We start from the raw sequence: 27846 nt of genomic DNA, 5'->3' as shown, positions 1-27846 counted from the left end.
CATGGGGTGGCAAAGTCAGACACAGCTGAGCAATGAACACTTAACACTTAGTGACATATGATAGTGAAAAACTTTTCATGTGCTTATTTGCTATCTGTGTATATTTTTTTGGCAAAATGTCCCTTACGATTTTTGTCCATTTTCTAATTAGATTGTTTGATGTTTTTAACTGTTGAATTTTGGAAGTTCTCTACATATTTGTTCAGTTCAGTTCAGTCACTCAGTCGTGTCCAACTCTTTGCGACCCCATGAATCGCAGCACACCAGGCCTCCCTGTCCATCACCAACTCCTGGAGTCTACCCAAACCCATGTCCATCGAGTCGGTGATGCCATTCAGCCATCTCATCCTCTGTTGTCCCCTTCTCCTCCTGCCCCCAATCCTTCCCAGCATTAGGGTCTTTTCCAATGAATCAACTCTTCGCATGAGGTGGCCAAAGTATTGGAGTTTCAGCTTCAAACATCAGTCCTTCCAATGAACACCCAGGGCTGGTCTCCTTTAGGATGGACTGGTTGGATCTCCTTGCAGTCCAAGGGACTCTCAAGAGTCTTCTCCAACACCACAGTTCAAAAGCATCAATTCTTCGGCGCTCAGCTTTCTTCACCGTCCAACTCTCACATCCATACATGACTACTAGAAAAACCATAGCCTTGACTAGATGGACCTTTGTTGGCAAAGTAATGTTTCTGCTTTTAAATATGCTATCTAGGTTGGTGATAACCTTCCTTCCAAGGAGTAAGCGTCTTCTAATTTCATGGCTGCAATCACCATCTGCAGTGATTTGGAGCCCAAAAAAATAAAGTCTGACACTGTTTCCACTGTTTCCCCATCTATTTCCTGTGAAGTGATGAGAACAGATGCCGTGATCTTAGTTTTCTGAATGTTGAGCTTTAAGCCAACTTGTTCACTCTCCTCTTTCACCTTCATCAAGAGGCTCTTTAGTTCTTCTTCACTTTCTGCCATAAGGGTGGTGTCATCTGCATATCTGAGGTTATTGATATTTCTCCCGGCAATCTTGATTCCAGCTTGTGTTTCTTCCAGCCCAGCGTTTCTCATGATGCACTCTGCATATAAGTTAAATAAGCAGGGTGACAATACACAGCCTTGACATACTCCTTTTCCTATTTGGAACCAGTCTGTTGTTCCATGTCCAGTTCTAACTGTTGCTTCCTGACCTGCATACAGATTCCTCAAGAGACAGGTCAGGTGGTCTGGTATTCCCATCTCTTTCAGAATTGTCCACAGTTTATTGTAATCCACACAGTCAAAGGCTTTGGCATAGTCAATCAAGAAGAAATAGATGTTTTTCTGGAACTCTCTTGCTTTTTCAATGATCCAGCAGATGTTAGCAATTTGATCTCTGGTTCCTCTGCCTTTTCTAAAACCAGCTTGAACATCTTGAAGTTCACAGTTCACGTATTGCTGAAGCCTGGCTTGGAGAATTTTGAGCATTACTTTACTAGCGTGTGAGATGAGTGCAATTGTGCAGTAGTTTGAGCATTCTTTGGCATTGCCTTTCTTTGCGACTGGAATGAAAACTGACCTTTTCCAGTCCCGTGGCCACTGCTGAGTTTTCCAGATTTGCTGGCATATTGAGTGCAGCACTTTCACAGCATCATCTTTCAGAATTTGAAATAGCTCAACTGTAATTCCATCACCTCCACTAGCTTTGTTTGTAGTGAGGCTTTCTAAGGCCCACTTGACTTCACATTCCAGGATGTCTGGCTCTAGGTGAGTGATCACACCATCGTGATTATCTGGGTCATGAAGATCTTTTTTGTATAGTTCTTCTGTGTATTCTTGCCACCTCTTCTTAATATCTTCTGCTTCTGTTAGGTCCATACTATTTCTGTCCTTTATTGAGCCCATCTATGCATGAAAAGTTCCCTTGGTATCTCTAATTTTCTTGAAGAGATCTCTAGTCTTTCCCATTCTGTTGTTTTCCTCTATTTCTTTGCATTGATTGCTGAGGAAGGTTTTCTTATCTCTCCTTGCTATTCTTTGGAACTCTGCATTCAGATGGGAATATCTTTCCTTTTCACCTTTGCTTTTCGCTTTTCTTCTTTCACAGCTATTTGTAAGACCTCCTCAGACAGCCATTTTGCTTTTTTGCATTTCTTTTCCATGAGGATGGTCTTGATCTCTGTCTCCTGTACAATGTCACAAATCTCTGTCCATAGTTCATCAGGCACTCTATCAGATCTAGTCCCTTAAATCTGTTTGTCACTTCCACTGTATAATCATAAGGGATTTGATTTAGGTCATACCTGAATGGTCTAGTGGTTTTCCCTACTTTCTTCAATTTAAGTCTGAATTTGGCAATAAGGAGTTCATGATCTGAGCCATATCCTGCTCCCAGTCTTGTTTTTGCTGACTGTATAGAGCTTCTCCATCTTTGGCTGCAAAGAATGTAATCAATCTGATTTCGGTGTCGACCATCTGGTGATGTACATGTGTAGAGTCTTCTCTTGTGTTGTTGGAAGAGGGTGTTTGCTATGACCAGTGTGTTCTCTTGGCAAAACTCCAAGGCCAAATTTGCCTGTTATGCCAGGTGTTTCCTGACTTCCTACTTTTGCATTCCAGTCCCCTACAATGAAAAGGACATCTTTTTTGGGTGTTAGTTCTAAAAGGTCTTGTAGGTCTTCATAGAACCATTCAAGTTCAGCTTCTTCAGCATTACTGGTCAGGGCGTAGACTTGGATTACCATGATATTGAATGGTTTGCCTTGGAAACGAACAGAGATCAGTGTGTCGTTTTTGAGATTGCATCCAAGTACTGCACTTCGGACTCTTCTGTTGACCATGATGGCTACTCCATTTCTTCTAAGGGATTCCTGCCCACAGTAGTAGATATAATGGTCATCTGAGTTAAATTCACCCATTCCAGTCCATCTTAGTTCGCTGATTCCTAGAATGTCAACGTTCACTCTTGCCATCTCCTGTTTGACCACTTGCAATTTTCTAATTAGATTGTTTGATATTTTTAACTGTTGAATTTTGGAAGTTCTCTACATATTTGTAGCTGTTAATAAATTTTTGCAAACTGGATAGTTTAAAACAACAGAAATTTGTTCCCATATAATATTGGCAGAACAAAGTCCAAAATCAAGTGCTGGTAGAATTGGTTCTTTCTGGATGCTCTGAGGGAAAATTTGTCCCCTTCTTCCCTTCTAGTTTCTGGTGGCTTCCAGGAGTCTATTGTGTTCCCTGTTTTGTGGCTGTATCTCTTCCATTTCTACCTTTATCTTTCATGAAATATTCTCTTCTATGTACCTTTTCTTCTGACTCTTACAAGAACACTTGTTCCTGGATTTAGACCCTACTGGGGTCCTTGAGATTGTCTGAGACCCTGGATTACTCAGAAAGAACACAGATACCAACTAGAACCCAAACAGAGCCTGAATGGTTGGGATAGAGGAGAATGAGAAGAAAGGTGTTAGGAATGAAATGACTTATGTAGGACTCAACATTTCTCTGTGGTAACAAGGTGAGAGACAATTCATTTGCAGAATCCCAAATTTTGCAGCCAGATTTTTTTAAGGGGGAAACTGTCAGTGATCTAATACCATTGTTTTATTTCAATGAATGCAGCAGGCTAGTTCTTATTTCCAGTAGCATGCTATTTGCCATTAGTATATATAATATATATATAAATAATGGTCACACATTATTGGTTGATTAACACTGATTAGTTTAGTTGGACCATGTAGGAAAGTAAAATTCAAGATGGAAAAGATAAGAAGGTATCACTTTTATTTCTACTAGGTAGAAAGAACTTGAAGCCAAGCTTAGTTACATGTAATCCAGGTCTGATAAATCTCAAGATTTCAAATGACTCATGGGGTAAGAAAAGGAACCATGAGTGACAGACTGACCTAACTCACTGCCCTTATATGGATTCTGGCAGTAGAGGTAAGGAGTGGAAACAAGAATCCACAAAATGGATTACCATCCCCAAAGGCTGATCTCATCAATTTCATCCTTTTCCTCTGCCTCCCATATTCTGTATTTATCTCAGTAATACATCATGATTAAAAAACAAGACCATTTCATTTCACTAAAGATTGCTGTGATGAAGGGCCAAGGTTAATGATCAAAAACAATTCATTGACATGCTGGATAGGGTTTTTGTTGTATCTCTGTATCTCAGATTCCACTCTCTCTAAGGGCTCAGTCTCAGTAGCTTTTCTTTCTGTTCTCAGGGTTCCTCATTAGAATATGTTTAATGTCGCCCCTCTTTTTCTTTAATCTATTTGAGTTTTGTGTTTCATTTGCAAGTACATTTGTCTGGCAAATTCAAGTGACAGCTTTCAATTTGGCACAGCAAATGTGTTAAGTTCTTCTTCCTGTAAACATCCACAGGTGTACAGAGTCCTGAACTAAGGCACTTTGGTTTAAAATTCAGGCCCAGGGACAGGGTTTCCTGAGGCAGGCCATTACATATAAACAGTATCCTTTTAGTGAACAAAAGCAATGGGAAACAAAAATTAATCAAAGGTTAAAGCGAAAGAAACAGATCCAACTTGGAGTGCTAATTGGCTCTTCCCTGTAACACTTCCAGCAATGGCATATTATTTCTGAAAACTTTTTTTTTTTTAAGTTTATTAGTGTGCCTGTGTATTTCTGAGAGTAATTTTGCTTACATAGATGTATTTTTTAATGTGAATTGTAGTTTAAAGAAGAAACTCACTCTGCTGCATTGCTTCCCATGTGGCTCAGCTGGTAAAGAATCTGCCTGTAATGGGGGAGACCTGGGTTCGATCCCTGGGTTGGGAAGATCCCCTGGAGAAGGGAACAGCTACCCACTCCAGTATTCTGGCCTGGAGAATTCCATGGACTGTATAGTCCATGGGGTCACAAAGAGTCAGGACATGACTGACTTTCACTTTCACTTTCTACTGCATTGGATGTCAATTTGTGTATTTGAATTCTATTAATGTTGTTGTTCCCAGCTTAGATGCTTGTGTAACACATTACTCACAGCAGTAGGGCAGTTTCCCCTGTTTTGTGTGGTAGGCTGCTTTAGAGCATGATTGCTCACTTAATCCCTTGGCTCCTCATTTACCCACTTAAATAGAGGTACTTATTTCCACTTCAGACTTTAGCATCAAGCCTCATTTGTCCTTGTTTCTCCTGATTCTTTTGTCTTTAACCCCCCATTCTCTCCAATTTTTCCACCATCCGATTCTGGTGGAGTATGAATTGTTCTCCTAAGTATTTGCTGTGGCTTTCTGAAATTATAAATGAAAAACAGCTATCACTTACCGAAGAAGCCTGATTTCATTTTACTCATTAAAATGGCTTCTCATATAACAGTTTGCACAAATTGAGATTAACACCAGCATTTTGAAGTAGTTATAGGTAACATTATATTGAATATAAATGACTTATGAAATACTATTTTTTTGAAACTTGACCACAGCTCCTTCTCTGAAAGATGACACCTAATTTTATTTTCCTTCTTTTGCTATAGCAGAATCCTCTCAATATCTCTTTAATGATTTGTCTAACATAGTCCAGAATAATATTATCACTAAAGCAGTTTTAGGTTTAAAGCAGAAAAATTGGGCAGCAAGTACAGAGATTTCACATGAACCTCTTCTCTCTCTACATTAGTGTTGTACATTTGTTACACATACTTTTACTGGATGGATTCAAGCTTTTCCCTGTAGTAGTGAACAGGCTAAGGAGGTTACAAGAATTTTAATCCATGAAATTATCCCCAGGTTTGGGCTGCCACGGAGCCTTCAGAGTGACAATAGCTCCGCCTTTAAAGCTGCTGTAACTCAAGGGGTGTCAAAAGCTCTAGGAATAGAATATTACACTGTTCCTGGAGACCCCAAAACTCAGAAAAGGTTGAAAAAAAGCTAACGACATTATTAAGAGACATCTGTACAAATTAACTCAAGAGATGCAGGACAACTGGGTTTAAGTTCTACCCATAGCTTTAACAAGGGCTCGAACTGCCCCACAAAAGGAGGGACTGTCCCCCTTTGAATGTATTTATGGAAGGCCTTTCTTATGCACCAACATTGCTATAGACCCTGAAGCCTTGGAATTAACTAATTATGTAACTCAGCTCTCAGCTCTTCAACAGGCATTAACAGAACTCCAGGAGGTGACTCCTGATCAAGCCTCTGAGTCAAACAAGCCTCTATTTGAGCCAGGAACCTGATAAAAACATTGGGATCTGGGGGCCAATCCCTTGGCCCCTCTGGGAAGGCCCTTACCAGCTTATTCTTCTCCCACAGCTGTCAAAATGCCAGGAATTGATTCGTGGGTGAATCACACTCGAGTTAAGAGGTGGCACCCTGACCAGAACTAAGTGATGTCATTTTATGTCTTTACTTTCTATGCTCTGACTTTGTACTTTTCAGATGGGCCTGATAATCTATGTGAGCCTGCTTCTGCTGACTCCAAAAATCCTGAGTCTGCTGTTTGATCCTCAAGACAATGCCTTCCTGTCCTGGGCTCACTCCTACGCTGCATTCCACAATCAGTCTAACTGCTGGGTCTGTGGAGCGCTACCCTCTTCATCAGTGGAAGGCTTCCCGTTGTGGGCATCTCCACTTCAAGGAAAGGACTTTCTCCAAGTCTGCGAATACCTTCGACAACAACAATCATATGCGAGGCCTCTTCTTCATCTGATGACATCTAACAATCCTAAAATGGACTGGTGCAACACTTTATACTTTAAGTATGGACATAATGTGACTTTTAATTTTGATTATACACTGTCTTGGCTTAATGATTATTTTGCCACACATAAGAAGGTAAATGGGTCTAGACCTGGTGGCTTTTTACCTGACGTTTATCAAATATGGGATGAGGTTATAAGGCTAACTCCTGAAAAGGGACTAATATCTAGTACCCCAATATGCTGGGAATAAATAGAGCCACCCCCAGAAGTTAGCCAACAACTTAATTATAATGATTGGAAACAACTGGGTTTTTTGCCTAAGGATATATACAGTGTAATCATTCCCGTGTTTTCCAACCCCAGTTCAGGTCCTCCCTTTGCCTGGCCAGGCACTGATCGGGACTGGATATCTCAGTCACATTGCCTTGCTCCAAACGGGACCTACTGGATATGTGGCTCTTACCTATGGGCATGGCTTCCCCCTGGCTGGATAGGGAGATGTACCCTCGGTCTAGCTTTTACTCATGGCTTCATATTTTCAGAGTTTCCAGAGAAGCCTGCTAATTTACCACACCTTAGAACTCACTGGGCAAGGTCTGTATTTCACTGGTATGGTTATTTGGCTGCAGTATTTGTTCCCAGATGTTACACTACAAGTGGATGCTCTAACTTTACTCAGCAGGCTTTACAAGCTTCTCAAAAAGCTATTTCAGCTCTTAATGCTGAACAAATACAAATTAGAAAGATGGTTTTACAAAACGGATTGGCCTTAGATATTCAGACAGCTGCACAAGGAGGAACTTGTGCCATTATTCATACCCAGTGCTGTACATATATACTTGATATAAGCACTAATGTTACTCACTTTACTAAACACATGAACAAGATGACTCAGGCTATGGATACTCCTGAAGCCTCCATTGCCTCACTTTGGGAGACTTTAACTAGTTCCCCATAGTGGAAAGCTATCCTAATTGCAATAATTCTGATTGTTCTGTTTTTGCTGTTTGCTCCCTGCATCTGTAATTGTGTAGCGGGATTTGTTTCTAGTTGCATGAAGGCTTTTAAGTTACAAATGGTTGCTCAAACTCTGAGACTGCCGAAGCTTCCTCCAACTACTACTTGGGGCCCCTGGATCAGAGACTCTTATTATGAGGGTTAGGAGAACATGTTGCCTCACCAATTTAGAGATGACGTCCCTCATCAGCTCGGAATTAGTTATAGAACCAGAACGATGCCTCTTTCCCTAGGCAACATAATTCTCCTAAAAGAAAACGGGGAAATGAGAGTGTAACAGGTAGGAAGGGCAGGGGTCTCCAAACAGAGGAAATGTGCTGCAAGTGTCATTTTTTATGAGATAAAAATTTTTATCTGTCTCTTAAGCGGCAGGAGGAAACAAACAAGTGTTAGATTTTTTTCCCCTTCTCTATACAAATTTAAAAAGAGGTTTCTTTAAAAATTCTGTGTTGCGATAACACCTGGTTCCACCTGAACTTAACTTTTCTCAAACCTTGAGCTAACCAAACATTTCTTATGGAAATGTTTGTCTTAAGCTATGGTAAGCTTTTTGGCCAATCCAATACACTGAGATATATCAATTCTTGCCTATCAGATATTTAAAAATCCTACAGCCTTCCCAGCTGACAATACTAAGGAGAAATGGGCACACCTGTACATTGCTGGTGGTAATGTAAAATGATACAGTTATTTATGGTAGGAAATTTCAATTAGATCTAACCAGGTAACATATGCCTTAACCTTGGACCCAGTATTTTCACTTCTAAGAATCTACCTTGAAAACATGATTCTCTATATATGAATTAACAAAAATGTACAAAGCTGTTCAGGCAGCATTATTTGCAATATTTTATAAAGTGGAAATAATGTAAATATCCACCTTCAGGGGAAAGGTTGAATAACTTCCAAGACACACTCACACTAGAGCACCTGGGAATGAATGAGAATGAATGAGAATCATCTTCAGGTCCTGGTAGGGAAGGAGCTCCACGACATACTGTAAGGTGAAGAAAGAAATGTAGAAAAATTGCACAGTGAGTGTTACTTTTGGGTAAAAGGAGGGAAATTTTGAACCATGTTCATGTTTCACAGGTTCAAGAAATAAAATTACATCAAGAGGAAAATAAATTCTGAAAACAGACTGATATGCATGAAGCCAGGAATGGAAACCATGTCTCCTGCATTGAAGGCAGACTCCTTACTCGCTGAGCCAATGGGGAAGATTGTGAATGAAGTTAACTGTATACCGTATTGGTAACAGGAACACATAACGATTCAGTCTGAACACAGTTCTCTGATGATACATTCTTAATGGGATGTCTTCTATTTCTGTCAGAAATTAAAAAAAAATAATAAAGCAAATAAAAAATTTAAATCCCCAGTTTTGTAAACTAATAGAAAAATGAAGCAACTTCTATGAGGTTCTATGAGCTAGCATTACTCTGAAACCAAAACTAGACAAACATAGTGCAGGAAAACTCAAAGCTATTATCAGTTATTCAAGTAGACATTTTAAAGTCCTAAAGAGAATAATGTAAAATCCATGAAAGCAGTTTATTAAGGAAAAATAACATCATGAAGCTAGGTGGTTGAACCTTGGAGTGCCAGTATACTTAAGGATTTAAAATGTCTTCCACCCACTGATTAAATAGGGGCTACAGAACATTTGGTGGCTCAGTAGTAAAGAATCCACCTGCCAATGCACAAGATGTGGGTTCAGTCCCTGGGTTGGGAAGATCCCCTGGAAGAGGGAATGGCAACTCACTCCAGTATTCTTGCCTGGGAGATCCCATGGACAGAGGAGCCTGATGGGCTACAGTCTATGTGGTTGCAAAGAGTCAGACATGAGTTAGCCACTAAAAAAAACCGCAACAAAACATTCACATGCACAAAACATGCAAATGATAACTGCTTTTAGCCCCCAGGAATTGGTGGCAAACCAGACAATGTTTCAAGAAATTTATGGATGTGGAAATGAACAAATGAATAATTTTAGAAAAATCATATACACTTTAAAAAACTATTACTACAGCAGATAATGTGTACAAAAGTGTTTGAGAGCTACTGGGTTGAGAGTCTGGTTCAACTGGGAGAGGAAGGTAAAGACAAGTTTTCTAAGGAGAAGGTTACTTAAGCTAGACCTTGATGAGGGAATCACTAAATGCCATACAGAAGAAAGGGCAAGACCCACTGAAGGAGACAGGAGAGCATCATCAAAGGCACTGAGGTGTGGCCAGAATGGTTTCTTTGAGTAATAAAGAGTCTGATATTAGAGATCACAGACATGCAGTGGGAAGATTTGACTGGATGGCAGCTTGGGGATGGTTGACACAAACTTTTGTGCATGCTTGTGCTAAGTCACTTCAGTCGTGTCTGACTCTGCGACCCTGTGAACTGTAGGAGATTGGAGCCACTAATCAAAAGGGTAGATGTTCAAAGCTTCTGAGTATGAGAGTGAAATAGTCAGATTTGTGAATTATTGAGAGACTGCTGGTACCAATAAGATGGATTATAGTGGAAAGGTTGTGAATGAGGAAACAAAGCTAATGTGTTTGCTTGAGCCAGATACTAGGGATTCTCTTAAGCATTCAACTTTGTCCCTAATCCCTACAAGTTATCATTCATAGAGCCAGTGTTTTGATAGATTAGGTTCCAATGTGAGTAAACTTGCTTGCAAGGGTCAACCATTAAATTTTGGAAAATTTTGCAAACTGGTTGTTAAATAACAAACACCATTGTTAAAAATTAAATTATATAAAACTACAATTAAATACATTTAGAATAGGTAAAAATACACATCAATTTCTAATTTTTTGCCAATGTTTACTATTAACTATGTTCTTCAGGTTATTTTCATCAGTTCTATGTGAATGATAGAAATGTTATTTAATGACTTGCTATTGTGCTTTTCTTCTCAATTCTGATTTCACAGATGTGCTGGTAGCTGGAAATCAGCCTGGTGGGATTTTTTACACCACGGAAATCAACAAACGCTATAAGGTAGGACTTTACCTATTGCTTTCTTGATTACCTAGATTTAAGAATGTCCTAGAGAAAATGTGAATTAAACTTAAAAGTGTGATACATCTGTAGTTTTTGCACTGTAAAGAGCCCCAAATATTAAGGAAATATTTTTCTAGTATTCAGAAACTACTAGATGATTCAGCAAAAGAATCACTCATATCACTGACATCTGAGCAACGTTCTGACATAGTTTTTTTCTTGGCAACATTATAATAAAAAAAAGAATCAACATTTATGTCAGGACTGTATTCATTGGTCAATGGTATGAATGACTTCTGTGATGAAATGGATAGTAATCAAGCATTTCTTTGTAGTCTGATTTTATGATATTATTGCTGGTAATAAAATTATAAAAAATGGATATTTTGTATGAAATAGCAATTCTTTCAAAATGATAGGTCTAATCTGAAACTCAAAGAGACATTTTAGCTTAAAATTTATTTCTAAAACTGTATAAAAATAGTTAACAGAATTTCATACATTAACCCTTAAGCAGTGTCAAGAGTTTTATTAACACATACGTGTGTGTGTATATGTGCTTAGTCACTCAGTTGTATCTGACTCTTTTGCAACCCCATGGACTGTAGTTGGCCAGGCTCCTCTCTCCATGGGATTTCCCAGGTATGAATACTGGAGCAGGTTGCCATGCCTTCTTCCAGGGACATTTACCAACACATCGCTGTCTATAACCCATACTCCATACATTTGAGATAAGTTCCTAAATGAAATAAATGTATAGAGGACAATGAAAGGCAAAGGAATACTTCATTCACTTGTTCTGTAGCCTCAAATCCTAGCTGAGGGGTGAGAGGACAGATAATGGGAAAGACCCTTTTCCCTGCGCTAAAGAAAATACGGAGGAAGTCAAACGTGCTCATTTTTCCCATTTTAAAATTGGAGGGTTGTTCTCAGGCTCCTGATCCTTCTACCTCAGACTTGTAGAGTAACAATCATCAAATAATAAAAGAAGATGATCTGGCCTCTTTTCAGAAAACCTGGGAAAGTTCTAAGAGCCAAAACACTTGGGCACTATGGAGGTGTTAGTATGTCTCTTGAGCTACTCTTCTATTTGAAAAATTGCCTTTTGTACTCCAGCCAAGTAACAAATCCTCGGACGCTTTCTAGAAACAGTGTCATTACATGAGATGCTTCAGAAGTATTAAAGGACATGCTTGGAGATAACTTCTTTAAGTCAAGACGTGGGTAGCCATTTCCTTCTCCAGGGAATCTTCCCCACCAGGGATCAAACCCAGGTCTCCTGCATTGCAGGCAGATTCTTTACCGTCTGAGCCACCAGGGAAGCCCAAATAATAAACAGAATTAACTATTGTCTACCTGGTGGGCTTGAATGTTTACCACATCTGCAAATAATAAATTCAACAAAAAGTACATCATGTCTTACCCAGTGAACTGTGTGATTCAGAGCCATGAGCATATAAACCAGAAAAACATAGTTAATTACAGCTATTATTTTGGAAAGTTAGTTGCTCTGAAAATACTTTGGTTTCTGATGATCTTTAATTAGCTTATCTGCAGCTGGAGTCCTTGATGACTGCTTCAAAGGGTTCCTCCCCAAAATCCAAGGATGATTCAATACTGGAACATCCATAAAGGTGATTCACCAAATTAGTAAGTTAATACTGATAAAGCATTATGTTTATAACAATGGTTACTAAAAATGCGCTTGAAAATACTCACTATAGTTACTCTTCGGTTAAAAACTCTTAGTAAGCTGAAGCTAATGGGATAAATTCTAAAAACTGTTGAATGACTACAACCCCAAAGAAAGCCCAGCATGTCCAGTAGTGAAATAATAGTTTTACTGTCATTTGAGTCAGGAACTTGCCCCAAACAGTTATCACCAACACATGTCTTATTGTGGAATATTAGACAAAGATAGTAAGCACAGAATTTAACCATGGTCAACTCTAAGCCAATTTCAGACTTTTGGATGACTTCATTGAAGGTCTAGTGTGGCTGCCAGCTTCTAAGATGGCACTCCATCACATCTGGAGAAGGCAATGGCACCCCACTCCAGTACTCTTGCCTGGAAAATCCCACGGACGGAGGAGCCTCGTAGGCTGCAGTCCATGGGGTTGTGAAGAGTTGGACATGACTGAGCGACTTCACTTTCACTTTTCACTTTCCTGCATTGGAGAAGGAAATGGCAACCCACTCCAGTACTCTTGCCTGGAGAATCCCAGGGACGGCGGAGCCTGGTGGCCTGCCGTCTATGGGGTCGCACAGAGTCGGACACGACTGAAGCGACTTAGCAGCAGCAGCAGCAGCCATCACCTCTGCCTCCTAGTATCGGCACCTTTGTGCAGCCCCCTCCCCCACATTACACAAGGGTTAGTCTATGGGATGCAGAAAACACAATACAGCAGAAGTTAGAGTGTGTCACTTTGGAGATTCGGTTATAACAGATAAAGGAGTTTCTTTCAGTCACAAAGTAGAAAAAAGAGAATCAATGAAGCTACTTATTGATTCCCAGCAATAGATTGCCAATAAAAAGATACACTTTCTTTTACAAATTCACAGTACCCTAAAAAGAATCTTTGATTTGAATAGGGCCTCCCAAAGCTATTCACCAAGAATATCACCAACAGAGAAACACCTCGATGCCTCTTAACCCCCTGAAGCACTTCCCCAACTCCCCTCCTCCACTGGTAACCACTAGTTTGTTCTCTGCCTCATCTGTGAGTCTGTTTCTTTTCTGCATGAAAAGACACTGCTAAGCATCAGAGAAACAAAAATCAAAACGACAATGAGATATCACCTCATACCTGCCAGAATGGCTGTTAACCAAAAGACCACACAAATATCAAATGTTGGCAAGAATGTGGAGAAGAGGGAACCTTAGTACACGGTTGGAAGGAATGTAAACGGGTACAACTATGGTGGAAAACAGCATGTGGATTATTTTCAATTAAAGTGATGCATGATACAGGGTGCTTGGGGCTGGTCCTGGAGGGATGGGATGGGGAGGGAGGTGGGAGGGGGGTTTCGGAAGGGGAACACCCATGGTGGATTCATGTCAATGTATGGCAAAACAAATACAATATTGTAAAGTTAAAAAAAAAAAAAAAGTGACCTGAGAAACCACCAGTGGAAAAAAATAATTAAAAAACCTACTCTCATCTGCTTTCCCCCTAAAAGTGGAAAATAAATCTTCCATGTGAAGGTACCCTGTACCAGAAGGGTTGAATATATCACCAGACTTAGGGAATTCAAGACTAAGAAAGCTATATAAACAAATTTTGTTACTTCTTCATTAGTCAGCTACCCCAAGCACAAGCCCTTTTGTTTTGTTACATCTTCACAAATAATTGTTTCTCTGTTTAAAAATGACATATTATAAACAACCTGTTCTGATCACTTTGGGGTCCCATTGCTATGAGAATCCAGTGAGAATTAGATTGGTGTTTTTTTTTTTTTTTCTCCTGTTAATCTGTCTTGTGTCAATTTAATCATTAGACCAGTCGAAAGAACTCAAGAGGGGTAGGGGGAAATTCTCTCCTACCTGACAGAGCTAACAACAAACCGCCCATCCCAAAAAAGTATTTTAAATTCAAAATTTGCTAAAAAGGCATAATTAACACTTATTTTACATTTAAAAAGTGCTTACTAAAATAAGACAAATAGGATTCCTAACATATGTGCCTAGTAGATCTCAACCTAAAGCCCAATATGTTTGATGGTGAACTATCAGTACCATTCCCCAGAGAGTCAGGACCGTGACAAAGAATCTTTGTATCACCATCATAATTATTGATGACATTTTGTGACATATTTAGGAATATTCGTCAAGGAATTTTCCAAAGAGCTGATTTATTGCATTGTGTTTAGAGGAACATCTAAAGAGAGAAATGAAACAGATACATTACTGTACTGTGTATTACTGTGGAAAATAAAAAGCTCCTTTTTAACTATGAGGCTATAAAGTAAAACAATGTAATCCATACATCTACACAATCAAAAGCTACAGAGATTTGGGACAAACAACAAAGATGCACAGTGATATTGTGAAGAAAAGTTTAGAGCTTTCTAAGAGGATTAACATGTGATTAGAAATAGCTAAGAATATAATAGCTAAGAATAAACTTAGGCAAATCAATTGTTCCTTGAATTAAGAACATGTGCCTTCCGTGTATGTATATGTGTGTGTGTTTGTCTCTGTGTATGGCAGCTGCAGATTTCTTTTTCCCAAAGAGACGCAAAGAGATTCTGGGAAATGTAGAGAGAAAACTGAACCTCAAATTACCCCAAATACATTTCATTTCTATATGTGTAAAAAATATAACAATATGATGAAACCAATGAAAACAACATGCTCAAAATTGTTCACAGTGACCTATTTCTTATGTTATTAATAAATATTAGAAAGCAACTCTGGGAGAACATTAATCATTAGCACACAAGGATATACTATGACCCCAATAATTCAATATTCAGTAAATATATTAATATAAAAATATAAATCTATGGTTGTACCACTAGATCTAATTAAGAGAGAAAAACCACACAGTTACCTGAAGAAGGAAACTTTAGTATAAAGAATGAACTCAGGGAACTGGAGTAAGGACTCAGGGACTGGCTAATAGGAAGCAAAAATAACCAAATAGTGGAGGACTAGCAGAGATAAGGCTTCCCTGGTGGCTCAGTGGTAAGGAATCTGCCTGCTAATGCAGGAGACGTGGGTTTGATCCCTGGGTTGGAAAGATCCCCTCGAGAAGGAAATGCCAACCCATTCCAGTATTCTTGCCTGGGAAATCCCATGGACAGAGGAGTCTGGCGGGCTACTGTTCAAGGGATCGCAAAGAGTTGGACATGACTTAGCAACTAAACAACAAAACAACAAGGAGAGATAAGGGGCAGTTACTACTCGTAGGGTCAAAGGGGAGCACCAAGGACTGAAATCCACACCTTCTGGGAGAGGGCACGTATGTGGGTCACTGGATTAAAGAGGAGATGCTGTGGTTCTGCATTACTTGGTGGAAATCCAGTCACAACAGGTGAAGGCAGCTGAGCAAATAAAGTTTGGAGCTCAGAGGAAGGGCATTAAAGAAAGGAGACTGCATGGGATCACTGGGAATAAGTTCAGTTAGAGAGGATGTTCAAGAACAGAGTTCTGGGTGCACCAACATTAGAGGTTAGGGAAAAAATGGTGATTCAGTAAAAAGGATTCAGAAAGAGCAACGAATAAGGCATGAGAAAAACAAGACCTAAATGGCATGTGACAATCAAGGGGAACAAGGAGTGAGTGATGAAAGCTGTCAAGTATTGACAGCTAAGACCTGAGAAGTGACCACTGGATTTGCCAGTATGGTGGTGGCTTTGCCAAGTGCTGTCTTGTTGCTAGTGGGCTCAAGAGAGAATATAACTTGCTATGGAGTATAATTTCCCACAGTTTGTTGTGCTCCACACAGTCAAAGGCTTTGGCATAGTCAATAAAACAGAAGTAGATATTTTTCTGGAACTCTCTTGCTTTTTTGATGATCCAACAGATGTTGACAATTTGATCTCTGGTTCCTCTGCCTTTCTAAATCCAACTTGAATATCTGTAAGTTCATGGTTCATGTACTGTTGAAGCTTGGCTTGGAAAATTTTGAGCATTACTTTGCTAGACTGTAAGATGAGTGCAATTGTGTGGTAGTTTGAACATTCTTTGGCATTGCCTTTCTTTGGGATTGGAATGAAAACTGACCTTTTCCAGTCCTGAGGCCACTGCTGAGTTTTCCAAATTTGTTGGCGTATTGAGTGCAGCACTTTCACAGCATCATCTTTCAGGATTTGAAATAGCTCAATTGGAATTCCATCACCTCCACTAGCTTTGTTTGTAGTGATGCTTCCTAGGGCCCGCTTGACTTCACATTCCAGGATGTCTGGCTCTAGGTGAGTAATCATATCACTGTGGTTATCTGGGTCATGAAGATCTTTTTTGTATAGTTCTTCTGTGTATTCTTGCCACCTCTTCTTAACATCTTCTGCTTCTGTTAGGTTCATACCATTTATGTCCTTTATTGTGCTCATCTTTGCATGAAATGTTCCCTTGGTATCTAATTTTCTTGAAGAGATCTCTAGTCTTTCCCATTCTACTGTTTTCCTCTATTTCTTTGCATTGATCGCTGAGGAAGGTTTTCTTATCTCTCCTTGCTATTCTTTGGAACTCTGCATTCAAATGGGCATATCTTTCCTTTTCTCCTTTGCCTTTAGCTTCTCTTCTGTTCTCAGCTATTCGGAAGGCCTCCTCAGACCACCATTTTGCCTTTTTGCATATCTTTTTCTTGGGGACGGTCTTGATCATTGCCTCCTGTACAATGTCATGAACCTCCATCCATAGTTCTTCAGGCACTCTGTCTATCAGATCTAATCCCTTGAATCTATTTGTTACTTCCACTGTTGAAAATTTTTAAAGAGATGGGAATAACAGACCACCTGACCTGCCTTCTGAGAAATCTGTATGCAGGTCAAGAAGCAACAATTAGAACTGGACATGGAACAACAGACTGGTTCCAAATAAGGAAAGGAGTACATGAAGGCTGTATATTGTCACCCTGTTTATTTAACTTATATATAGAGTACATCTTGAGAAATGTTGGACTGGATGAAGCACAAGCTGGAATCAAGATTGCTGGGAGAAATATCAATAACCTCAGATATGCAGATGACACCACCCTTATGGCAGAAAGTGAAGAAGAACTAAAGAGCCTCTTTTTATTTTTTTTTTTTAATAGTTGTTTATTTATTTATTTGGTTGAGTCTGGTCTTAGTTGTGGCACACAGGCTCTTCCTTGCATCATGTGGGATCTTTCGTTGTGTTGCATGGACTTTCCAGTTATGGCACATGGGCTTAGTTGCTCTGAGGCATGTGGATTCTAGTTCCCTGACCAGGGATCAAACCCATGTCTCCTGCAAGATGGATTCTTAACCACTGGGCCACCAGGGAAGCCCCTTTCAGAGATTCCACCTGCCACGGAACACTCTGGCTCCAAGTCTTTCCTTGACTGATGCTCCTTGTCCTTTAGGGCTTCCCTGGTGGCTCAGATGGTAAAGAATGTACCTGCAATGTGGGTGACTCGAGTTTGATCCCTGGGTTAGGAAGATGCCCTGGAGAAGGTCATGGCAACCCATTCCAGAATTCTTGCCTGGAAAATTCAGCTTACATGTCACCCTCTTCTGAGAGTCCTTTCCTATCTAGTTTAGGACATACCCTTCAGCCCAGGCTCCCCACCTACCCTGTGACTTCCCTTTTTTTTTTTTTAGGTTATGTGTTACATTTATTTATTTATTTATTTTTAATAAATTTATTTATTTTAGTTGGGGGCTAATTACTTTACAGTATTGTAGTGGTTTTTGCCATACATTGACATGAATCTGCCATGGGTTTACATGTGTTCCCCATTCTGAACCCCCCTCCCACCTCCCTCCCCATCCCATCCCTCTGGGTCATCCCATTGCACCAGCCCTGAGCATTTGTCTCATGCATCGAACATGGAATGGTGTTCTGTTTCACATATGATAATATACATGTTTCAATGCTATTGTCCCAGAACGTCCCACCCTCACCTTCTCCCTCAGAGTCCTTAAGACTGTTCTATGCATCTGTGTCTCTTATTCTGTCTCACATATAGGGTTATCATTATCATCTTTCAAATTCCATATATATGCATTAGTATACTGTATTGGTGTTTTTCTTTCTGGCTTACTTCACTCTGTATAATGGGCTCCAGTTTCATCCATCTCAATAGAACCGATTCAAATGTATTTTTTTTTTAATGGCTGAGTAATATTCCATTGTGTATATGTACCACAGCTTCCTTGTCCATTCGTCTGCTGATGGACATCTAGGTTGCTTCCATGTCCTGGCTATTGTAAACAGTGCTGTGATGAACATTGGGGTACACGTGTCTCTTTCAATTCTGGTTTCCTCAGTGTATATGCCCAGCAGTGGGATTGCTGGGTCATATGGCAGTTCTATTCCCAGTTTTTTAAGGAATCTCCACACTGTTCTCCATAGTGGCTGTACTAGTTTGCATTCCCACCAACAGTGTAAGAGGGTTCCCTTTTCTCCACACCCTCTCCAGCATTTATTGCTTGTAGACTTTTGGATAGCAGCCATTCTGACTGGTGTGAAATGGTACCTCATTGTGGTTTTGATTTGCATTTCTCTAATAATGAGTGATGTTGAACATCTTTTCATGTGTTTGTTAGCCATCTGTATGTCTTCTTTGGAGAAATGTCTGTTTAGTTCTTTGGCCCATTTTTTGATTGGGTCGTTTATTTTTCTGGAATTCAGCTGCAGGAGTTGCTTGTATATTTTTGAGATTAATTGTTTGTCTGTTGCTTCATTTGCTATTATTTCCTCCCATTCTGAAGGCTGCTAAAGAGCCTCTTGATGAAAGTGAAAGAGGAGAGTGAAAAAACTGGCTTAAAACTCAACATTCAAAAACTAAGATCATGGCATCTGGTCCCATCATTTCACGGCAAATAGATGGGTAAACAATGGAAACAGAGACAGGCTTTATTTTTAGGGGCTCCAAAATCACTGCAGATGGTGATTGCAGCCATGAAATTAAAAGTTGCTTGCTCCTTGGAAGAAAAGCTATGACCAACCTAGACAGCATATTAAAAGGCAGATACATTACTTTGCCAACAAAGGTCCATCTAGTCAAGGCTATGGTTTTTACAGCAGTCATGTATGGATGTGAAAGTTGGACTATAAAGAAAGCTGAGTGCTGAAGAATTGATGCTTTTGAACTGTGGTGTTGGAGAAGACTCTTGAGAGTCCCTTGCACAGCAAGGAGATCCAACCCATCCATCCTAAAGGAAATCAGTCTGGAATATTCACTGGAAGGACTGATGCTGAAGCTGAAACTCCAATACTTTGGCCACCTGATGTGAAGAACTGACTCATGAAAAGACCCTGATGCTGGGAAAGATTGAAGGCAGGAGGAGAAGGGGACGACAGAGGATGAGATGGCTGGATGGCATCACTGACTTGATGGACATGAGTCTGAGTAAGCTCTGGGAGTTGATGATGGACAGGGAAGCCTGGCATGTTGCAGTCCATGGGGTCACAAAGAGCTGGACACAACTGAGTGACTGAACTGAACTGATGGAGTATAATCTATAAAATATTGAATTACTATGTTGTACACTTGAAACTAATAAAGTATTGTAAATCAAATATAGTTCAATTTAAAGAGAGAGAGAGAATCAGAGATGAGCAGACAGACAAGCATGCCTGAGTCTTATGAAATGTCTTGTTACAAAAGGGAGCAGATTCTTGATGCATGATAGAAAATCATGAAATTCTGTAAAGCAATTATCGTTCAATTAAAACATTTAAAAAAAGGGAGAAGAATCACATGGTGTCTTTTTTCACAGAAAACTCAGTGGCTTTGTGCAAATAGATATAATCAGAAAACCACAAAAATCATTAAAGTTAACCAAAATATATTAAGTCTCTACTCAGTTGTATTAAACAGGAGGGTGACAGAGAGAGGACTTAAAAGGGACAAGACATACCCCTTCTCATGAAGAATATAATAACTGAGCCACTCCATAAGGCACCAGTGCTTAAATAAGGAGCATGGGCTGTCAGGCTCCTATAAGAAGGAGCATCAATTCCAAATGGAAGATCAGGGATGATGGCGGTGGCCTCATCTGGGCTTGAAGCATGAGCAGGATTTAATGAGCTCGATCTACTTGTTAGTGAGACAATGAAAGTAAAGTTAAAGTTAAACCATTACGCCAATAAACTTCTCCCCTCTGGTAACACAGGGGCTAAAGGTTTAGGGTAATCATTTATCTCCTAGAGACTAGGAAATTTGGGAATGTTTAGAGAAATCTATTTGAATGGAATGAGGACCCTGTACTCCACCTCCCTCAGGTGAGCCTTCCATCTTTCATTCTTTAATATTCTGCTTTTGAGATGATGAGAATGAGTTTTCCCATAGAGACCTTCTTAGTTTGCTGTTTTGGGGGTGGGGAAGAGACTTTTCCTGAGATAATTCTGAAAAGTGAGAAAGGATGTTACCTTTACCTAAAAGAAACCAGGGTCCCAAAACTCTAGGGAATAAAACTCTAGGAATAAAATTATCCAAAAGGATGGCTACAGAGCCCTGGAGGCAAATCAATAATTTAAAATTATACTTTTTAGAGTTAATATCACCCATTTATTGGAATTAGGCTAGATAGCCTGTAGTTTAAGATTCCTAAACTGGGCTTGTTTTTATGGGATGCATTAATTAAAAAAAATATCGGTCATATCTATGGTGAGACAATAAATGTAAATTCTGGGCAGAGGGAGATTTTCATAGGGGCTAACAGATCAAATAACCAAAACAGACTTGACCTTTCCAATTAATTTATGCATGGGGGAAAAGTAAAACAAAATGAAATCCCACAAGGCTTTGGGAAGTAGGTAATGAGTGAAGAGTTTGGGGCAGAGAACTTTAATTTGGGGACTATGAATAAGAGCCACAGGAAATATATATACAGGAAATGCTCAGTGCTGAGACCAGACAAAGATAACATTTGTGCTATTAATAGCTCTGCCTGGTACCTTAAAGAAGAGTCTCATTCTACGGTGAACTAATCAATGGCCGAAGACCTGGCTCAGAGGTTCAAGCGTCTGCCTGCAATGTGGGAGACCCGGGTTTGATCCCTGGGTCGGGAAGCTCCCCTGGAGAAGGAAATGGCAACCCACTCCAGTATTCTTGCCTGGAGAATCCCATGGAGAGAGGAGCCTGGTACGGGGTAGCAAAGAGTCGGACACGACTGAGCGACTTCACTTCTCTAATAGACACAGAAACAGTCTTGGCCAGAGAAAGTGATGGGAAATTGATACAGGAATGAATGGCCCAATTTTTTTTGCTGGTTCTTCCTCATTTACCTGGTCTCTAAGTAAATAGATAAGGCTGATGACTTTCAAATTTATATTTCTACTTGGGCCCTCTGTCCTGAGCTACTGACTCATAGACACAATGCCTATTTGGTAGTCTTCCCTTCTGGATCAAACAGGCAACTCAAATCCAACACGTCCAAAATGAAACTCCTGTTTTTCTTCTGGAAACTTGCTCTCCTCTTGCTTATCTCTCTACTGCCACTGAGTGCACAGCACCATTCACTCACTCACTCAAGCCACAATTCTAGAAGTCTCCAAAAAAATCTCCCCTTTTCCTGATCCCCCTATCCACCTCATGAGCAATTCTTCTTGACTCTAGCTCCAAAACAGATCCCCACAAGAGCCCAGCCCGGATACCATTAACTCTTGAATAGGTAACTATGACAGCCTCTTCTCAAGTCTCTTGGTTCCCAGTCTTGACCCTTGTAGACCATGCCCCCTACAGCAGCCAAGGCAAATCCAGTCCCCTTACCTACCCACAGGACCCTACATGGGGTCGAGGACGGGTGTCCTTGATCACCACTTTGATCTCAACTCCCATCGTTGACCTCACTCACTCTGTCCTGATCATGTTGGGCAAACTTGCTTTGTTTCTCTGCCTGGAGTGCCCTTGCTCAGCACTGCTTCTTTCTCACCATTCCCATTTCAGCTTGGATATAACTTCCTCACACAACCAGGTAAAGTAGTTAGATTTGGCAAAGTGACGCTCGTTACTAAGCTGTTGTTAGTGCTACTCTCATTATCTTCATTCCAAGTGTCATTCTCACTTCTTTCTTTTCATTTTGTGCCTCTCCCAGAGACTTTGCTGGAGTTAACAAGGCAGTGGAAATTGGGACAAAACAGATACAGGGTAAGGGATGCAGGTGTGGACAATATGCTGACATTATTGCTGGTTACCAGAAAAACTAGTAAGCGCTTCTGTAACAATAAGTATGGAGAGGGGAAGTTTAATGAAAACTAAGTCCTTCAGTCATAAATGCAAGAGAAAGAGCTAAGGTTGCAAAATATTCCACTTATTGGTTCAACAAATATTTACGGAATCAATGAGTGAACTAGTGGTCAGTGAACTTTCAGGTGCTGGTACACTAGAAGAGTTCTGCTAGGTATTGTTATTTAATCACTAAGCCATGTCTGATTCTTCTGTGACCCCGTGGACTGTAGCCAGCCAGGCTCCTCTGTCCATGGGATCTCCCAGGCAGGAGTACTGGAAGGGGTTACCATTTCTTTCTCCAGGGGATCTTCCCAACCCAGGGGTCGAACCCGAGTATTCTGCATTGGCAGGCGGATTCTATACCACTGAGCCACCTGGGAAGCTCCCTGATAGGTATAACCTTTGGGAAAAAACGTTACTCTGAATGCTATGTCTTTGAACTAATTGCCCTAAGGGGTAGACAGGCATGATAAATTACTGTTATATCGGGATATTCACTCCCTTCTTGTGACAGGTTTCTTGTCAGTTATCAGGCCCACTCTATTTTGCCAATGAGCAATGATTTGAATTCCAATTCAACTTTCAGTTTGTTTCTGAATTTCAACATGGACTGGAGGGCTCCTTGGTCTATAATCTCTGTGTTTTAAAATGATGTGATGAGGCAATTGTTGTATTAATTAATCACTACCCACTGTAGTTGTGATGTGCACAACATAGACATTATGCAGTGTTTCCATTTACACTTAAAAACAATATCATCAAATAATCAGATATATCCATGCTCTTATGTTAATTAAAGTAGTACTCCATAGAGAGAAACTAGAAATTTTATTTTACAAGCAACTCCTGCCCTGCCCTCACTTCCCTTTACCTCTGCTCAGCTCCATAACTTTTCTGATCATTTTCAGAGAGTGAAAAAGCCATTGGTTATTTTCAGCCTCCAAAAAATCTCATGTGATAATTCATAGCTCCAGTCTGATGAAAAGCATACAACTCCCAAATTTTATCTAGAAGCAGAACTTCTCATCTCCAGCTTGGGTCTGGTTGGGGAGGGTGGTGGTGGAAGATTTGGTTTGGCTTCTTATTCCTTTTCTCTGTCAACTTCTCCTCTTGCCCCTCCTGGTAACTGAGGCTTCTGATCCATTTCAGGCTGGTGGTTAGGGTGGTCAGTAAGAGGCAGGATGTATGGTTGTTCCCTGAACTCTTAAGATCTGGCATTGAGGCTCTCTGGGCTTGGGTGGATGTTCAGCGTTAGTCTTCTGGAGAGTTCCCTGTTGGGGACACCCATCAGTCTCTCTCATGCCCTCTGCTCAGCCCTTACTGTTCCTCCCTCAGGTGTTGGGCATCTGGCACTCCACCCCACCTTTTGGGGGGTCATGTGGTCCCTCAAGACGGTTCTCTTGGCAGGATTTTAAAAGGCTATAACCTGGACCTCTCTAGTCATTCATATCCGGCTCAGAAGGAACCTGCATGTGTCTGTCCAGGCATCTTTGCACCTGCTGCTGTGGGAGGTCTCACAACCCTCCGATGTGCTGTGGGCCCTTTCTCTGCCCTGCAGCCTCAGGCCATGAGTCGCCACCCCACGGCCTTAGATTCTGAGGTCTGTGTTACTTATCAGTTCCCTTCTCTCTCATACACACATAGTGGCACACACACACACATAACCTCCAGGGGACATAAGTCAAGCTCTGGACAATCCCATTGCAGGCAGCCAATGTTGTTTGACTTGGAGTAAGGGGTGGCGCCCACCTGATCTCTTTCATGAAGTCAGGGTGAATAAGTGACGAGCATACCAGAAACTTCCTCTAAAGAAGCTTTCTCAGGTTCTTTGTCTCAGTTTGTGCCCTTGAAGTGAGTTCAGCAGCCTCCTCCTTCTCAAGTCTCTCCCACCACTTTGGAATAAAGGGAACACTTATTGTTTTCTTCTCAGAATAGGATATGTTCAGTCAAATTGGAATCAGAAGAGGGCTATGTGAATAGCCATTGACACACATTATCACGCACGAACACGGGTGCACACGGTTTTTGAAGGTGTCAGAATGAAAGATTCTGACACTTCAAACACTGCGACCCCAGTTTTTGTCACTGCAGTTTTAAATGTATTTTTAACCATAGTAATAATTCACAAATACATTATTGTTGTAATACATTTAAACACCATGCTATGTGCTAAGTCACTTCAGTCGTGTCCGACTCTTTGCCACCCCATGGACTGTAGCCCGCCAGGCTCCTCTGTCCATGGGATTCTCCAGGCAAGAATACTGGAGTGGGTTGCTGTTATAGATAGACTTAAATTTCCACGTGGCCATCCCTCCCAAGGCAATGGTCCTCTTCACTCCCTTATATATATTCATAGATGGCCAGTGTTACCAGATTCACACATCTTAATTTTAAAACCAGGGCTCAGGACAATGTAGATGAGAGCTGTCACTGTCTCAGTGTTGTAAAGTTTCTTTTCATCATTTTCTATTCACTTGCAAACACATAAGTTACATAATGGGATATTACGTATACATATGTTATACTTATGTAAATTTTATTATACTATACAGCAATCAAAAGTAATCCATTGGATCTACATTAAAAAGCATATAAAAATTTAAAAGACATATTAAATGGAAAAGTTGTAGAATCTTATACTTACTATTTTACAAACATACTCTTTTTTCACCTAATGTCTTTTAAACTTTTATATGCTTTTAAAGGGCTTCCCTGGTGGCTCAGACGGTAAAGAGTCTGCCTGCAATGCAGGAGACCTGGGTTCAATCTCTGGGTTGGGAAGATCCACTGCAGAAGGGAATGACAACCCACTCCACTATTCTTGCCTGGGGAATTCCATGGACAGAGGAGGCTGGTGAGCCACAGTCCATGGGGTCACAAAGACAGATCTAGTGAATTCCTTTTGACTGCTGTATAGTACTGTAAAGTTTACATACACTTTACTTCATTTAATTATTAATGATCACTGATTATTGTTTCCGATTTTTTACTTTTACAAATATTGCTACAAGGAATGTCTTAGGACATACTCTGTGTGGCTGTGCAGACACCATGAAGCAGCAGTATCAGGTGGAAGAGATGAAGTTTGACCACTATAAACAACAGCTTATTTATTCACACTTTTGCCTAAACTTGGTGATAAAAGTCTTCTAAATATTTATGAAAGTTGATGAGTAATAAGTAGAATGTTATTGTTCTTTGACATCCATGTCCTTTCTTTATAATAGGGCAGAGTACATTTCCCCTATTTGTTCTTCATCTGTATCTATCTACTGTTCTGATAGTTACCTGTTCTTTACCTATTTTCCTGTATTTTGTCTTTTTTATATTATCTTGAAAATGTTTAAAAAAAAAAAACACCACTCCTCTACCTGATATCATACTGAAATGGATCTCTCCCCTTTTGTCAATGACCTTTAATGGCAGCTATTATTATAAATAAAGCTTGTGTTTTGTATCTGACAGTGTCCTTATGCTATGTCTAGGTGTAAATTTCATTTCATTGGCTTGAGACTCATTGTGATTCTTGAATCTGAGAAATATCGTGTTTCATCTGTTCTGAATGAGTCTGATTCATTATTTCTTAAAGTATTGCCTCTCCTCAATTCTCTTTTTCTCCTCTTCAAATTCTTATTCAACGTATACTGGACATTTTCACTCCATTTTCCAGGTCTGTTAACTTTGCTATCATACCTCATCATCTTACTCAGCCTTATTTGATATAATTTACTTAGCTCTACCTTCTATTTCTCTAATTCTTTCATTAGCTATGTCTAGTCAGCTAGTTTCCAATCACAGTGTCTAAATTTGTCTTTTGTATTTCAAGCAGTATCTTTCTTAAATCTGTCTATTCTTTTGTAATCTTCTTATATTTTATTTCTTCAGTTATTTTCAGTTTGGTTCAGTTGCTCAGTCGTGTCCGACTCTTTGTGACCCCATGGACTGCAGAATGCCAGGTTTCCCTGTCCATCACCACCTCCCGGAGCTTGCTCAAACTCATGTTCATTGAGTTGGCGATGCCATCCAACCATCTCATCCTCTGTCGTCCCCTTCTCCTCCTGCCTTCAATCTTTCCCAGCATCAGGGTCTTTTTCAATGAATCAGTTCTTTGCATCAGGTGGCCAAAGTATTGTAGTTATTTGAAGGATGCTTATAGAATGTGTTTATCAGTTCAGTCTATTTTTTGGAAGTTCTCACCAGTTTAATCATGCTATGTGCTGAGTCTGAGGACTTGTCTTGGATGATCACTTCTATGAGTGTTTATAATTTTGGATCTTGAATTCATATTAAGTGGAGCTTCATCTTCAGTAATTTTGCGTGATCTGTGTTGAGCAAATCAGCTTAGGCCCAATTCTTCTTACTTTAGTTTTTCAGCTGAGCAAGAGTTCTCAGATAGTTAGGACAATGTGAATTCCAAACTCCAACTTCCCAAAACATAGTTATGAATTTTTGTAACTTTCAGGAGAGGCTCAGGACAATGTACATGAGAGCTGTCGCTGTCTCACTTGTTGCAAAGGGCAGAGCCTCTAACTCAGTTTTGAATTCCCTTGAGGTTTCTGGCTCTATGTTAAGATCTCTATTAAAGCTGCCCTCCTGGCATGAGTCCTGGGTTCATCCTCCATTCCCTACAAGGACCTGACAAGCCCCTGACAAAAATTGATGCTTTGTCCCCAGGCCCAAGGTTTCTGAAGAGTAAGCTCATTCCTCTAATTTTTCATTACATTCATGGGGATATCTTATACTATCTTTGAATATATGTATTTAAAAAGATGCTTTCTCAGGACTTCCCTGGTGATCCAAAGGTAAAGAATCTGCCAGCCAATGCAGGGGACATGGGTTCGATCCCTGGTCTAGGAAGATCTCATGTGCCACAGGGAAACTAAGCCTGTACACCACTACTACTGAGCCCACGTGCCCTAGAGCCCATGCTCTGCCACAAGAGAAGCCACTGCAGTGAGAAGCCCGAGCACTGAGAAAGCCCATGTGCAACAATGAAGACCCAGCACAGCCAAGAATCAATAAATAAATAGTAAAAAAGATGTTTGCTAGATTCTATCTTGTATAGCTAGATCTTTTTAGTAAATTTAGTTTTTCAGGTTATTTAATCCATTGGAATCTTCCAGGTGAAATTTCAAAGAAGACTGTCAGGTTTTAACATCCAGTTGCTACTGATAACAGCTGAAAGACATGGGAACATAGAACTGGAAAGAATATTACAATCCATCAAGGCAAGCCAGACCAGATCCCTCGTTTGAGAAAAACAGAGAAGTGGCATTCCTAAAACTACGTGTTTGGATAGTGATAGAATCTGGACAACAAATCA

At 40.2% G+C, this 27846-nt stretch overlaps 1 protein-coding gene across 17 annotated transcripts in view; it reads right to left on the bottom strand.

The window, feature by feature from the left end:
- Positions 1-27846, bottom strand: part of SLC17A1 (solute carrier family 17 member 1) — a 215238-nt gene that overhangs the window by 112164 nt on the left and 75228 nt on the right. For 2 of the 17 annotated variants that reach the window (XR_014062746.1, XR_014062759.1), the window contains one exon: positions 8482-8653. The exons of 10 other annotated variants lie outside the window; for them this stretch is intronic. The gene's annotated coding sequence lies outside the window, so the exon portion shown is untranslated. Of the gene's footprint in view, positions 1-8481; positions 8986-12082; positions 12277-24316; positions 24416-27846 lie in introns of those variants that run through there. 5 more of the 17 variants (XR_014062750.1, XM_081522123.1, XR_014062751.1 and 2 more) reach the window with 4 other exon arrangements.

Source organism: Giraffa tippelskirchi, chromosome 8 (assembly GCF_054371585.1).
Source record: "Giraffa tippelskirchi isolate mGirTip1 chromosome 8, T2T-mGirTip1v1.2.pri, whole genome shotgun sequence".
Classification (NCBI taxonomy): Eukaryota; Metazoa; Chordata; class Mammalia; order Artiodactyla; family Giraffidae; genus Giraffa; species Giraffa tippelskirchi.
This window is presented reverse-complemented; position numbering and strand designations above follow the sequence as displayed.